This window comes from Cololabis saira, unplaced genomic scaffold (genome assembly GCF_033807715.1).
Source record: "Cololabis saira isolate AMF1-May2022 unplaced genomic scaffold, fColSai1.1 scf057, whole genome shotgun sequence".
Taxonomy (NCBI): Eukaryota; Metazoa; Chordata; class Actinopteri; order Beloniformes; family Belonidae; genus Cololabis; species Cololabis saira.
This window is the reverse complement of record NW_026906221.1, coordinates 137,501-151,799: the sequence shown is the minus strand read 5'-3', so window position 1 is coordinate 151,799 and position 14,299 is coordinate 137,501. Positions and strand designations below refer to the sequence as shown.

The 14,299-nt window shown below is 45.5% G+C and overlaps 8 non-coding genes and 1 pseudogene across 8 annotated transcripts; all 9 read left to right on the top strand.

Annotated features, from left to right (window-relative positions):
- The first annotated feature begins 11,340 nt into the window (after positions 1–11,340).
- LOC133436045 (5S ribosomal RNA) lies at positions 11,341–11,459 on the top strand. Its single transcript, XR_009779854.1, has one exon. It is a non-coding gene; the product is annotated as a 5S ribosomal RNA (ribosomal RNA).
- Positions 11,460–11,658: 199 nt separating this feature from the next.
- LOC133435814 (5S ribosomal RNA) lies at positions 11,659–11,777 on the top strand. Its single transcript, XR_009779631.1, has one exon. It is a non-coding gene; the product is annotated as a 5S ribosomal RNA (ribosomal RNA).
- A 217-nt stretch (positions 11,778–11,994) lies between these two features.
- On the top strand, positions 11,995–12,113 carry LOC133435845 (5S ribosomal RNA). The gene has a single exon (XR_009779661.1). It is a non-coding gene; the product is annotated as a 5S ribosomal RNA (ribosomal RNA).
- A 217-nt stretch (positions 12,114–12,330) lies between these two features.
- Positions 12,331–12,449, top strand: LOC133436069 (5S ribosomal RNA). Its single transcript, XR_009779877.1, has one exon. It is a non-coding gene; the product is annotated as a 5S ribosomal RNA (ribosomal RNA).
- Positions 12,450–12,648: 199 nt separating this feature from the next.
- Positions 12,649–12,767, top strand: LOC133435846 (5S ribosomal RNA). The gene has a single exon (XR_009779662.1). It is a non-coding gene; the product is annotated as a 5S ribosomal RNA (ribosomal RNA).
- A 217-nt stretch (positions 12,768–12,984) lies between these two features.
- Positions 12,985–13,103, top strand: LOC133436207 (5S ribosomal RNA; annotated as a pseudogene).
- Positions 13,104–13,304: 201 nt separating this feature from the next.
- On the top strand, positions 13,305–13,423 carry LOC133435957 (5S ribosomal RNA). The gene has a single exon (XR_009779769.1). It is a non-coding gene; the product is annotated as a 5S ribosomal RNA (ribosomal RNA).
- Positions 13,424–13,640: 217 nt separating this feature from the next.
- On the top strand, positions 13,641–13,759 carry LOC133436166 (5S ribosomal RNA). The gene has a single exon (XR_009779967.1). It is a non-coding gene; the product is annotated as a 5S ribosomal RNA (ribosomal RNA).
- Positions 13,760–14,022: 263 nt separating this feature from the next.
- Positions 14,023–14,141, top strand: LOC133435906 (5S ribosomal RNA). Its single transcript, XR_009779719.1, has one exon. It is a non-coding gene; the product is annotated as a 5S ribosomal RNA (ribosomal RNA).
- The last annotated feature ends 158 nt before the right edge of the window (positions 14,142–14,299 follow it).

Sequence of the window (14,299 nt, the reverse complement as noted above, 5' to 3'; positions counted from 1 at the left end):
TCTAAATTATTATCACCAACAAATCAATGACTTATATTATATGACTTATCTTCAACTCCATATAAGAGGTATTTCAAGCTGCAGCTTCAGCTTACGGCCATACCAGCCTGGATGCACCCGATCTCGTCTGATCTTTTTATTGAAATTTTCACAAAGTAAAAAAGGTGAAATGCTGCATGTCAATTACAAATATTTTGAGTAGGCATGGGCATGTTAATCATAGCATACACCAGTGTACAAAATATAAAAAACAATTAAACAGTATGAAAAAATATAAAATAGTAACAAAAACAAACTACAGACCAAACTAATCCCTCCCATGTCACTGCTAGATTACTAATCACAATATGAGGTCACTCTAACATCAAAAGCCTGCACTAGGAATACAAAATAAATATGAAGTATAGTTCACAGGGTCTGGAATGCTTCTAGAAAAGGTCCCCACACTTTCTGGAACTTATTTGATTGCTGAAGCGAGTATCTAATTTTCTCCAGTTTTAAGCAGGACATGATGTCTTCCAGCCATTGTGCACGAGTAGGAGGGAAGGGATCCTTCCACCTGAACAGAATTGCCCGACGAGCCAAAAGGGAGGCAAAAGACAAAGTGTGCCCCTGTGCAGTGGTTAACTTCCTTCCTCCCTCCATGACCCCAAACAGGGCAGTCAGTGGGTTTGGTTCTAATCTGATTTTAAGCACCAGAGAGAGAGTATGAAATACTTCCATCCAGTACTTGTTTAGACATGGGCAGGACCAGTACATGTGGATGAGAGAGGCTTCTGCTACCTTACATCTTACACAGTATGGACTAATATCTGGGTACATGGAGGATAACTTTGCTTTGGAAATATGAGCCCTGTGTACCACTTTAAACTGAATTAAGCAGTGACGTGCGCACAGGGAGGTTGTATTAACCAGTTTGAGTATGGACTCCCAGGTATCCTCTGATAAGGGAAGCCCTAAGTCCTGCTCCCATGCTGCTTTGAGTTTATCTGTAGGGGCACTCCTAAGATCCAGCAACATGCCATAGAAAGACGAAATGAGCCCCTTTTTGAATGGGTCTGTGGCAAGAACCTTGTCAACTGTGGTCAAGCCTATCGATGCACCAGGGCTGGGTGTCTGGGAAAGAACAAAATGTCTAGCCTGAAGATACCTAAAGAAATGTGATTTTGGAAGGCTGAATTTACTACTTAACTGCTCAAAAGATGCCACGGTGCCGTCTATGAACATATCTCTAAAACGATTCATACCCCTCCTGTGCCATTCCTGGAAGGTGGGGTCCTCAAGGGATGGTTTGAAAGAGTGTTTTGATGCAATGGGGCTAAGAAGAGAGAAGCTGTGAAAACCAAAAAACTTCCTAAATTGGGCCCAAATTCTAAGAGAATGTTTAACCACTTGGTTTTTGATTGATTTAAGTGAAGGAAGTGGAAGTGAGGAGCCGAGTAGGGCAGGAATTGACAGGTCATCAGTTGGATGTAACTCCATCGCCACCCAGTCAGGGCGGTCAGCGCCGTCGCAGTAGAAGGACCAGAATGCAAGGCAGCGCAGGTTAGCAGCCCAATAATAATAACAAAAGTTTGGGAGGGCCAGACCACCTGCAGACTTAATTTTTTGAAGGTGAGTTTTGTTCAAACGTGGCCGTTTACCCCGCCATAGGTATGAAGATATAACTGAGTCAAGGGACTGAAAAAAAGAACCAGGAATAAAGAGTGGCAAGGTCTGGAAAAGGTACAAAAATTTAGGTAAAATTGTCATTTTAACTGAATTGATGCGACCCACAAGAGACATTGACAGGGGTGACCATTGTGTAAGGGTTTGTTTGGTCTCATTTAACAATGAGATAAGATTCTCTTGGAGCAGGTCTTTGTGTTTCCTTGTCACATATATGCCTAAATAGGAGAATTTGTCATTTACGATTTTAAAGGGAAAATTGGAAAGGTCTAAAGCATGCGATTCGAGATTGGTAGGGAGAAGCTCACTTTTGCTGAGATTCAGTTTATAGCCTGAGAGTTTCCCAAACTGACTGAGAAGTGACAGCGCAGGGGGTAATGAGGCCAGAGGGTGAGAGATGAAAAGCAAGAGGTCATCGGCATAAAGCGAGACCTTATGTTCCCTGCCACCTCTCCAGATACCGGACACATCCTCACAAGATCGGAGCGCTGTGGCAAGCGGTTCGATAGCCATGTCAAAAAGCATGGGACTAAGGGGGCACCCCTGACGGGTTCCACGATGCAGATTAAATGGTTTTGACCGTTGAGAGTTAGTACGAATTGAGGCTGTTGGGTGTAAATAGAGAAGCTTAATCCACAGAGCAAAGTTCGGACCAAAACCAAACCTGTCCAGCACAGCAAAGAGATAATCCCATTGGACGCGATCAAATGCTTTCTCCGCATCCAGAGAGACAACGCATTCAGGGATAGCCTCAGAGGCAGAGTAGATAATATTGAACAGTCGCCTTGTGTTGAAGTAAGACTGCCTACCTTTATTGAAGCCAGTTTGGTCTTCAGATATAATTGTGGGGAGGGCATTCTCCAGCCTATGGGCTAGGACTTTAGCTAGGATTTTAGCATCTGTGTTTAAGAGGGAGATGGGCCTGTAGGAGGCGCATTCAGTAGGATCCTTCCCTTTTTTAGCTATGAGGGTGATGCAGGCCTCCGAAAAAGAAGGAGGGAGGGAACCGTGGCTGAAGGATTCTGAAAGAACTGTAGATAGCAATGGGGAAAGCAGAGTAGAAAATTTCTTTAGAAATTCCGCCGGGAAGCCATCAGGGCCAGGACATTTACCCGACTGCAGTGAAGAAATGGCTCGAGTAATTTCCATCAGGGATATCGGTTCTTCTAATGTCTTCCTTAGATCTGGTGAAAGACTGGGAATACTAAGACTATTTAAAAAGTCAGCAATCTCATCTCGATCAGTCTGAGATTCCGAGGTGTATAGCTGGGTATAAAAGTCCCTGAATGCTTCATTTATGAGTAAGTGGTCTGTAGTTACATGGCCATTTGGTAATCGAATCTTAGAAATATTTTGTTTAGCCTTAGAGCCTTTAAGTTGGTTGGCTAATAATTTGTCAGATTTGTCTCCATAAACATAAAACCTGGTTTTACTTTTCAGAAGTGACTGTTCAATTGGGTGAGTGGTAAGCAGGTCAAATTTAGTTTTAAGTTCTAGCCGCTTTTTGTAAAGATCTGGGTATTTAGTCCGAGAATATTCTTCATCGACCTCTTTGATTTGGCGGGCAAGGTCTGATCGCTCCCTATAAGATTTTTGCCTCACCCTAGCAGTGTAGGATATAATCTGTCCCCGGAGATAAGCCTTGAGGGAATCCCAGACAGTTAGACTAGACATTCCTGGAGTCATATTCGTGGATAGGAAAAAGGCTATTTCCGTTTCCATTGATTTAACAAAATTTGTGTCCGACAGCAGAGTTGAATTGAATCGCCACTGTCTGTCTCTCTGAGGTAGGTCAGGAAGGGACATGGTTAGAACCACAGGAGCGTGGTCGGAAATGACAATGCTCTGATAAGCACAGGAATGAACCAGGGGAATCAGTTGATTATCAATAAAAAAATAATCAATCCTGAGACAATAATTTGAGCAGAGTTTCTGCTCAAACATTGAACATTGATGCTGGCTTGCTGATTGGGTAACGTATTGCGTCACGCATCGCGTCACTTCCTGGTGTTTGCTGTCTGTGCTGCTGCCGTCTCACGGCGTTTGCAGGCTCAGATCTCTCCCGACTTTTTATCTAAAACTTAGACTGTTTTCTGGTAAAATAGCACTATATCTGGTACATTACTGTCTTTATTTCAACACTCGCTCATTTTCTCTTCCGTAACTTTCACTGTCACCAATCACCGATACATTTTCTGTCCGTTAGCCTCCGTTAGCATCTTAGCATGGCCGCTCCGGCTCCCACCGCTTCACCTCTTTCCTGCTCAGTGTGTGAAATGTTTAGTTATTCCTCTGCCTCCTTTAGTGAAGACGGTAAGTGCTTAAAGTGTAGTTTATTTGCAGGGCTGGAGGCGAGGCTCAGTCAGTTAGAGGTCCGGTTCGGCCAACTAAACCATAGTCCGAGAGCCTCCTCAGCTAACCAGGCTAAGCTAGCGGCGGACCGGCCCGTAGCAGCTGAGCGTAGCCGCTCCCCTGCAGCTCCCGAGCAGCCGGCCAGGCAGGGCAGCTGGGTGACGGTTCGGAGGAAGACTAGTCTTAAAGGGCTCACGGAACACCACCACCCGCTTCATGTGTCTAACAGATTTTCCCCACTTAGCGACACATCTGTTGAGAAACCGACCCTGGTGATTGGAGACTCTATAGTCAGACATGTGAAGCCGACTCCAGAGACCTTAGTTAGGTGCATCCCGGGGGCCAGAGCGGGCGACATAGAAGCAAATTTGAAGCTACTGGCAAAGGGTAATCGTAAATATGGTAAAGTTATCATCAATGTCGGAGCTAATGACTCCCGTCTTCGCCAGTCGGAAGTAACCAGAATGAATATTGTCTCGGTGTGTAACTACGCCAAGTCCATGTCGGACTCTGTAGGTTTTTCTGGCCCCCTCCCCAATCTGACCAGCGATGACATGTTTAGTCGCATGCTCTCGCTCCGCCGCTGGTTGTCTCAGTGGTGTTCAGAAAACGACGTGGACTTTATTGACAACTGGGAGACATTCTGGGGAAAGCCCGGTCTGATTAGAAGGGACGGCATTCATCCCACCCGGGATGGTGCAGCTCTTATGTCTAGAAATCTGGCCAATGTTATTAGACACTCCCCCTGACAATGCAGGGTCCAGGCCAGGATGCAGAGCTGTAGTTTAACAGGGCTGGAGGCGAGGCTTAGTCAGTTAGAGGTCCGGTTTGGCCAACTAGACCATAGTCCGATAGAATCCTCTGCGGACCGGCCCGTAGCAGCTGAGCGTAACCGCTCCCCTGCAGCTCCCCGGCAGCCGGCCAGGCAGGGCAGCTGGGTGACGGTTCGGAGGAAGGGTAGTCTTAAAGGGCTCAGCGACACATCTGTTGCTTCTCAAGGACCAACGCCTGCCAACAAAACTGTAGGATTGCATTATGTAATTAGCGACTCTAAAACTGTAGGATTACATGATATTGGCGACTCTGGCCAGGTGCCTAGCAAAATAGAAGTGGTTGCAGTTCCCCGCCCTCCAAAAGTTCACCAGGTGCAGCGTTATAGAGGCGTTAACCAAGATAACCTTGTAAAAATTAAAACCAATGCACACTTGGTACCAATTACAGACCGAAAAATTAGATGCGGACTACTAAATATACGATCATTAAGCTCTAAGTCTCTGTTAGTAAATGATATAATTACAGAGAGCAGGAGTGATATTTTCTGCTTAACAGAAACATGGTTACAGGAGGAAGAGTATGTTAGTTTGAATGAATCAACTCCGCCCGGCTACTTTAATCATCACATTCCTAGAAGCACGGGCCGAGGCGGAGGAGTCGCAGCAATTTATAACTCCGGTCTCCAAACAAAAATTGAACCCAAGTGCAACTATAATACATTTGAAAGCCTCATGCTTGGTCTGAAATTTCCGAGCCGGAAATCAGAGAAGCCAGTTGTGTTAGTGGTAGTGTACCGGCCCCCTGCTGGTGCGTATCTGGAGTTTTTGTCTGAATTTTCAGATTTCCTTTCTGGATTATTGATCAGCACAGATAAATTCATCATAGTGGGTAATTTTAACATTCATATGGATGTTGAAAGCGATAATCTTAAATTAGCCTTCGATTCTCTTCTAGAATCAATGGGTATCTCACAAAAAGTGGATAAACCGACGCACTGTTTTAATCATACTCTCGATCTCGTTCTCACCTACGGTGTTGAAACTGATGGTCTGTTGGTGTCACCTGTAAACTCCCTTTTATCCGACCATTACTTAATAACGTTTGAATTTAATTTTGTTGATGTTGAAGTGCAAAATAGGAGGTATTATTTTAGCAGATGTTTGTCTGATGAAGTTATTGTTAAATTTAGGGAGGCCATTGCTTATCTTACGACAGTGCGAAATAGTGATGTAGTCGAGGCCAGTGACCTGGGTTCTACCTCTGCAGATGTTGATTTCCTTGCTAGTAACACTGCTGATTTGTTGCATTCAGCTTTAGATGAAGTTGCTCCTTTGAAAAGGAGGGTTTCTAGCCACAGGAGCTTAACTCCCTGGTATAATTCAGATATCCGCATGTTGAAACAAAACGTGCGTAAAATGGAAAGGAAGTGGTACTCTTGTAGGTCTGTAGACTCTCATCGTGAATGGAAAGATATTCTAATAGTATATAAAAAAGCCATTCGCAAAGCCAGAACAGCTTATTATTCAACGTTGATAGAGGATAACAAAAGTAACCCACGTTTTCTGTTCAGCACTGTAGCCAGGCTGACAAAGAGTCACAACTCTGTTGAGCCGTGCATTCCTGCAGTTCTCAGTAGTGAGGACTTTATGGGCTTCTTCAACAGTAAAATCGCGAGAATTAGAGAAGAAATCAACCAGCCGGTTGTAGGTGTTTCTTCAGCTTTAGCGACTTCCCTAGGCTCTGACTTGTCTCTAGACTCTTTTGATCCTATAGACCTCCCTGAGCTGACTTCACTCGTTAATAGAGCTAAGTCAACCACATGTATGTTAGACCCCATCCCGACTCGTCTATTCAAACATATTTTTTCTCTCATTGGTACGACAATACTGGACCAAATTAACTTATCCCTAAGTTTAGGATATGTACCACAGGTTTTCAAAGTCGCAGTAATTAAACCTTTACTTAAAAAACCTTCTCTTGACCCAGACACCTTAGCTAATTATAGACCAATTTCCAACCTTCCATTTGTGTCTAAAATTCTGGAAAAGGCAGTTTCAAGCCAGTTATGTGACTATTTGTATAGAAATGATCTGTTTGAAGTCTTTCAGTCAGGGTTCAGAATGCATCATAGCACAGAGACAGCACTGGTTCGAGTCACGAATGACCTCCTTATGGCCTCAGATAAGGGATTAGTGTCCATACTGGTTCTACTGGACCTCAGTGCTGCTTTTGACACTATAGATCATGGCATTTTACTGCACAGGTTAGAGCATGTTGTTGGGATTAAAGGGACAGCTCTATGTTGGTTTAAATCATACCTATCTGACAGGTTCCAGTTTGTTCATGTACATGAGGTTTCTTCAGAACAGTCAAGGGTCTGTTATGGTGTTCCGCAGGGTTCAGTGCTAGGGCCAATCTTGTTCAGTTTATACATGCAGCCGTTGGGAAGTATAATCCAGAATCACGGCATACACTTTCATTGTTATGCTGATGATACGCAGCTCTATTTGTCTATGAAGCCGGATGAAACAGAACCGTTAGTTAAACTTCAGGCATGTCTTAGGGACATCAAGGACTGGATGTCCAGAAATTTCCTGCTTCTAAATTCAGATAAAACAGAGGTTATCATTCTTGGTCCAGAGCATCTTAGGAAGGGATTAGATGGTGTTGCGATGGCTTCCAGTGCAACTGTGAGAAATCTTGGTGTTATTTTCGATCAGGATTTGTCGTTTAAACCATATGTCAATCAGGTTTGTAAAATAGCCTTTTTCCATCTCCGTAATATTGCAAAGATTAGGAAAATCCTCTCACAGAGTGATGCAGAAAAACTAGTTCATGCGTTTGTATCTTCTAGACTAGATTACTGTAATGTGTTGTTAGCAGGATGTCCAAGTAATTTGCTGAATAGGCTCCAGCTGATCCAAAATGCAGCAGCACGAGTACTGACAGGAATTAGCAGGAGAGACCACGTCTCTCCAGTGTTAGCGTCGCTCCATTGGTTACCCGTAAAATTCAGAATCCAATTTAAAATTGTATTACTTGCGTATAAAGCCCAAAACGGCTTAGCTCCGCATTATTTGCAAGACCTGATAGTGCCTTATGTTCCTGTCAGAGCTCTCCGTTCTCAGAGTGCAGGTTTACTTGTAGTTCCTAGAGTATCTAAATGTAGATTTGGAGGGCGGGCGTTCTGCTATCAGGCGCCACTACTATGGAACCAACTTCCAATCTGGGTTAAGGGGGCTGACACCACCTCCACCTTTAAAACTAAACTTAAAACATTTCTGTTTAGTAAAGCCTATAGTTAGTGTTTAGTAAACCTCTAGCTGGTGTTGGTAAATCTCTAGGTAGTGTAAACTTTAGTGTGTCAGAGTCGCTCCTGTGGTTTCTTGTGCTGGCCCCCCCCTTCTCCTCCCTTTTCTCTCTTTTGTCCATGTTGCAGCATCCTTTGCCGGACACCGGAACCTGCAGGTGGTCGTGGGTGGCTTGTAGCTTGCATTACGGAGCACAAGTCTTTCCCCGACCCTGCACCCCAACCTGGGACTTGCTGATTGGGCCGGAGCTTCGGGAGCTGCGTGCTGGCCTGCGGTCCCCACCCCTGGTCATCCCGTTGCTGCCCCCCCCTTCTCCTCCCTTTTCTCTCTTTTGTCCTGCAGGTGGCCATGGGTGGCTTGTAGCTTGCATTACGGAGCACAAGTCTTTTCCTGACCCTGCACCCCAACCTGGGACTTGATGATTGGGCCGGAGCTTCGGGAGCTGTGTGCTGGCCTGCGGTCCCCACCCCCGGTCATACCGTTGCTGCTTCCACCTGCCTGCTGTGCTGTTGCCGTCCCTGACCCACCAGTCTGGCCCTCGGCAGGAGGGTCCCCCCTGATGAGCCTGGTCCTGCTCAAGGTTTCTTCCCTCCTAAAGGGGAGTTTTTCCTTGCCACTGTTTGGCTTAAGGTTTTTCTCCCACTAGGGGAGTTTTTACCTGCCATTGTTTATGTAATAACTGCTCGGGGGTCATGTTCTGGGTATGGGTCTCTGTAAAGCGTCTAGAGACAACTCTGTTGTATTAGACGCTATATAAATAAAATTGAATTGAATTGAATTGAATTGAGTATGTGTGGTGCACTTGTGAGAAAAAGGAGTATTCTCTGTCACATGGATGTAAAGAACGCCACACATCACAAACACCGTAGTCAGAAAGGAACGCCTGAATAAGACGGGCTGACTTACTTGCTGTGCCGGGGTTGGTAGAGGATCGGTCTAGGACTGGGTCGAGCCAGCAATTAAAATCACCACCCAGTATGAGAGAATATGTATTAAGGTCAGGGAGCAGTGAAAACAGTCGTTCAAAAAAGACTGCATCATCTGAATTAGGGGCATAAACGTTCACAAGTACGACCAATGTATTGAATAATTTCCCAGAAACGATCACGTAGCGACCAAACTTGTCAGAAATCACATTGTGCTGCTCAAATGAAACATCCTGACTGATCAGAACTGAAACTCCTCGGGCCTTAGCTTGAAAGGAGGAGTGAAATCTCTGCCCTGACCACCTCGGGAACAGGCGGCTATTATCAGAACTGCGAATATGAGTTTCTTGTAGAAAGGCTATTTCTGTTTTAAGGTGTTTTAGATGTGAGAAGATCCTTTTCCTCTTAACAGGGTGATTCAGACCCTTAACATTCCAGCTCACCAACTTCAAGTATCTACTCATAACATCTAAGAAGAAAAATTAGGTGTGCACAATGACCTAGGCAAAAAAAAAGAAAACGGAAAGGAGGTTGAATGTGACCCACATTAAGTAATGAGTTGAAAAGACTTAATGCAAAGTTTCTGGCAGTGACATATCCCCCCGACCCACCCACCCCAACTAAGACAGCTGCTATAGAAATATAAAAAAAAAGCAGCAAGCTCTTCAAAACAAACAAAGTGCAATAACGCATCTTCCTATCCTACACACTAATAGCTTTTGCTCCCGTATCATGGGTGTATACATATTAGCACCTTAAAACGTGTAGATATAAATAAAAAAAAGAAATACCCTCTCAAATCTTGACCTGTAAGTCCCGATATGAGCCCAGAAATATTTGTACAAAAATATTAAATATAAAACGTCCGACTTAAGCAGCGTAAAAGTAAGGTTAACAGCTTACAATTATTACAAAACTTATAGGTAAATCGGAAAAGCTTTTTTTTTTTTTTTTTGTTTTTTTGTTTTTTTTTCTCTCCCTCTTCACCACTTATTTTTCCCCTTTCCTCAAATAGCCAAAAAAAACTGCAAATTAATAATATTTGCAAAGGGGCAGTCCAACTAACAACAGAGAAAATACTGGTTGTCGTGGGGGTACTCACCCTCCCCTCAGGAATAATGTGACTCACGTAAAAAAAAAGAGAGAGAAAAAAAAGTCAGTCCGTGAGCGTCAGTGAGCCGCACCGGGCTGCAGGCGGAGCCGTGACAGCCTCCAACAGTCCCGTTACGGCGGGTTTGAAGCTTTGCTGCGACTCGTGATGAATTTGCGCGCCTCATCCACGGAGCCGATCCACTTCCTGGCCCCCCCGGACAGCGTGAGCCGGAGCCGGGCGGGGAAGAGCAGAGCCGGCTTCAGACCCAGCTGGTAGAGCTCCGACATGACTCCGCTGTATTCCGCTCGTTGGCTGGCAACTTCGGGGCTGTAATCCTCCAGGACCCGGATGGGGTGGCCGCGATATTCCAACTTTCCTCTCCGGCGCGCTTCCCTCACGAGGATATCTTTCGTCTGGTACCGGTGAAGGCGGAGGATGACCGGACGCGGTCTCTGTCCCGGGGCCGGCTTGGCGGCGAGCGAGTGGTGCGCTCTGTCTATTTCTGGCGGTGACGGCAGCGTATCGTTCCCGAACACCTCACACAGCAGCTTGGAGAAGAAAGCCGCCGGAGACCCGCTCTCGGTCGACTCCGGTAAGCCCAGGATACGGATGTTCTGCCTTCTGCTCCGGCTTTCCAAATCCACCACCTTGGCCTTCAGCCGAGCATTATCATCCCGTAGAGTCGAGCAGATGCCTTCAAGGTCCGTAACTCGCTGGCTGAGGTCTTCTGTGGCGAGTTCAAGGGACGAAACACGTTGGCCATGGTCCTCGACCGCGAGCCGCGTTTGGTCGAGTTTGGAGTCGAGCTGACTGAAAGTATTTTTGAACTCGGCGGCCAGGGCAGCTCGGTGTTCTTCCAGCAACGTGGTAATGGCCGCCAGGGTTAAGACAGCGCCAGCGTCGTCCTTCTTGCCCGACTTGCCGCTCTTCGAAGCCATCTCGGAGGTAAGTGGGCTCGTTCGGGACAAAAAAAAAGAAAAACAGCAACAGGGAATCCTTTTTAAAGGAAAAAGTTTGAAAGTTTGAGGGCTTGGTGGTTTAAAAAGTTTGGCACTCACGGGAGCACTCACGAAACACGTCTACTCCATCTGCTCACCAACCGGAAGCCTCCGGTTAAGGCACTTTAACTCCAACAAATAAAACCAACAAATCAATGACTTATATTCTATGACTTATCTTCAACTCCATATAAGAGGTATTTCAAGCTGCAGCTTCTGCTTACGGCCATACCAGCCTGGATGCGCCCGATCTCGTCTGATCTCGCAAGCTAAGCAGGGTCGGGCCTGGTTAGTACTTGAATGGGAGACCGCCTGGGAATACCAGGTGCTGTAAGCTTTTTCAACCAGCAGAGAACGCTCACGCTTAATCTACCCACACATATTTCAACGTGGTAACAGCGACAGCTCACGTCCTAAAGTGTTTTGCACATTGTTAAGGCACTTTAACTCCAACAAATAAAACCAACAAATCAATTACTTATATTCTATGACTTATCTTCAACTCCATATAAGAGGTATTTCAAGCTGCAGCTTCTGCTTACGGCCATACCAGCCTGGATGCGCCCGATCTCGTCTGATCTCGGAAGCTAAGCAGGGTCGGGCCTGGTTAGTACTTGGATGGGAGACCGCCTGGGAATACCAGGTGCTGTAAGCTTTTTCAACCAGCAGTGAACGCTCTCGCTTAATCTAGCCACACATATTTCAACGTGGTAACAGCGACAGCTCACGTCCTAAAGTGTTTTGCACATGGTTAAGGCACTTTAACTCCAACAAATAAGCGCTTCTTAATTATTATCACCAACAAATCAATGACTTGTATTATATGACTTATCTTCAACTCCATATAAGAGGTATTTCAAGCTGCAGTTTCTGCTTACGGCCATACCAGCCTGGATGCGCCCGATCTCGTCTGATCTCGGAAGCTAAGCAGGGTCGGGCCTGGTTAGTACTTGGATGGGAGACCGCCTGGGAATACCAGGTGCTGTAAGCATTTTCAACCAGCAGAGAGCGCTCTTGCTTAATCTACCCACACATATTTCAACGTGGTAACAGCGACAGCTCACGTCCTGAAGTGTTTTGCACATGGTTAAGCCACTTTAACTCCAACAAATAAGCGCTTCTAAATTATTATCACCAACAAATCAATGACTTATATTATATGACTTATCTTCAACTCCATATAAGAGGTATTTCAAGCAGCAGCTTCTGCTTACGGCCATACCAGCCTGGATGCGCCCAATCTCGTCTGATCTCGGAAGCTAAGCAGGGTCGGGCCTGGTTAGTACTTGGATGGGAGACCGACTGGGAATACCAGGTGCTGTAAGCTTTTTCAACCAGCAGAGAGCACTCTCGCTTAATCTACCTACACATATTTCAACGTGGTAACAGCAACAGCTCACGTCCTAAAGTGTTTTGCACATGGTTAAGGCACTTTAACTCCAACAAATAAAACCAACAAATCAATGACTTATATTCTATGACTTATCTTCAACTCCATATAAGAGGTATTTCAAGCTGCAGCTTCTGCTTACGGCCATACCAGCCTGGATGCGCCCGATCTCGTCTGATCTCGGAAGCTAAGCAGGGTCGGGCCTGGTTAGTACTTGGATGGGAGACCGCTTGGGAATACCAGGTGCTGTAAGCTTTTTCAACCAGCAGAGAACGCTCTTGCTTAATCTACCCACACATATTTCAACGTGGTAACAGCGACAGCTCACGTCCTAAAGTGTTTTGCACATAATTAAGGCACCTTAACTCCAACAAATAAGTGCTTCTAAATTATTATCACCAACAAATCAATGACATATATTCTATGACTTATCTTCAACTCCATATAAGATGTATTTCAAGCTGCAGCTTCTGCTTACGGCCATACCAGCCTGGATGCGCCTGATCTCGTCTGATCTCGGAAGCTAAGCAGGGTCGGGCCTGGTTAGTACTTCGATGGGAGACTGCCTGGGAATACCAGGTGCTGAAAAAGCTTTTTCAACCAGCAGAGAACGCTCTCGCTTAATCTACCCACACATATTTCAACGTGGTAACAGCGACCGCTCCCGTCCTAAAGTGTTTTGCACATGGTTAAGGCACTTTAACTCCAACAAATAAAACCAACAAATCAATGACTTATATGCTATGACTTATCTTCAACTCCATATAAGAGGTATTTCAAGCTGCAGCTTCTGCTTACGGCCATACCAGCCTTGATGCGCCCGATCTCGTCTGATCTTGGAAGCTAAGCAGGGTAGGGCCTGGTTAGTACTTGGATGGGAGACCGCCTGGGAATACCAGGTGCTGTAAGCTTTTTCAACCAGCAGAGAACGCTCTCGCTTAATCTAGCCACACATATTTCAACGTGGTAACAGCGACAGCTCACGTCCTAAAGTGTTTTGCACATGGTTAAGGCACTTTAACTCCAACAAATAAGCGCTTCTAAATTATTATCACCAACAAATCAATGACTTATATTATATGACTTATCTTCAACTCCATATAAGAGGTATTTCAAGCTGCAGCTTCTGCTTAGGGCCATACCAGCCTGGATGCGCCCAAACTCGTCTGATCTCGGAAGCTAAGCAGGGTCGGGCCTGGTTAGTACTTGGATGGGAGACCGCCTGGGAATACCAGGTGCTGTAAGCTTTTTCAACCAGCAGAGAACGCTCTCGCTTAATCTACAGCACCTGGAATACCAGGTGCTCTAAGCTTTTTCAACCAGCAGAGAACGCTCTCGCTTAATCTAGCCACACATATTTCAACGCGGTAACAGCGACAGCTCACGTCCTAAAGTGTTTTGCACATGGTTAAGGCACTTTAACTCCAACAAATAAAACCAACAGATCAATGACTTATATTCTATGTTTATCTTCAACTCCATATAAGAGGTATTTCAAGCTGCAGCTTCTGCTTACGGCCATACCAGCCTGGATGCGCCCGGTCTCGTCTGATCTCGGAAGCTAAGCAGGGTCGGGCCTGGTTAGTACTTGGATGGGAGACCGCCTGGGAATACCAGGTGCTGTAAGCTTTTTCAACCTGCAGAGAGCGCTCTCGCTTAATCTACCCACACATATTTTAACGTGGTAACAGCGACAGCTCACGTCCTAAAGTGTTTTGCACATGGTTAAGGCACTTTAACTCCAACAAATAAAACCAACAGATCAATGACTTATATTCTATGACTTA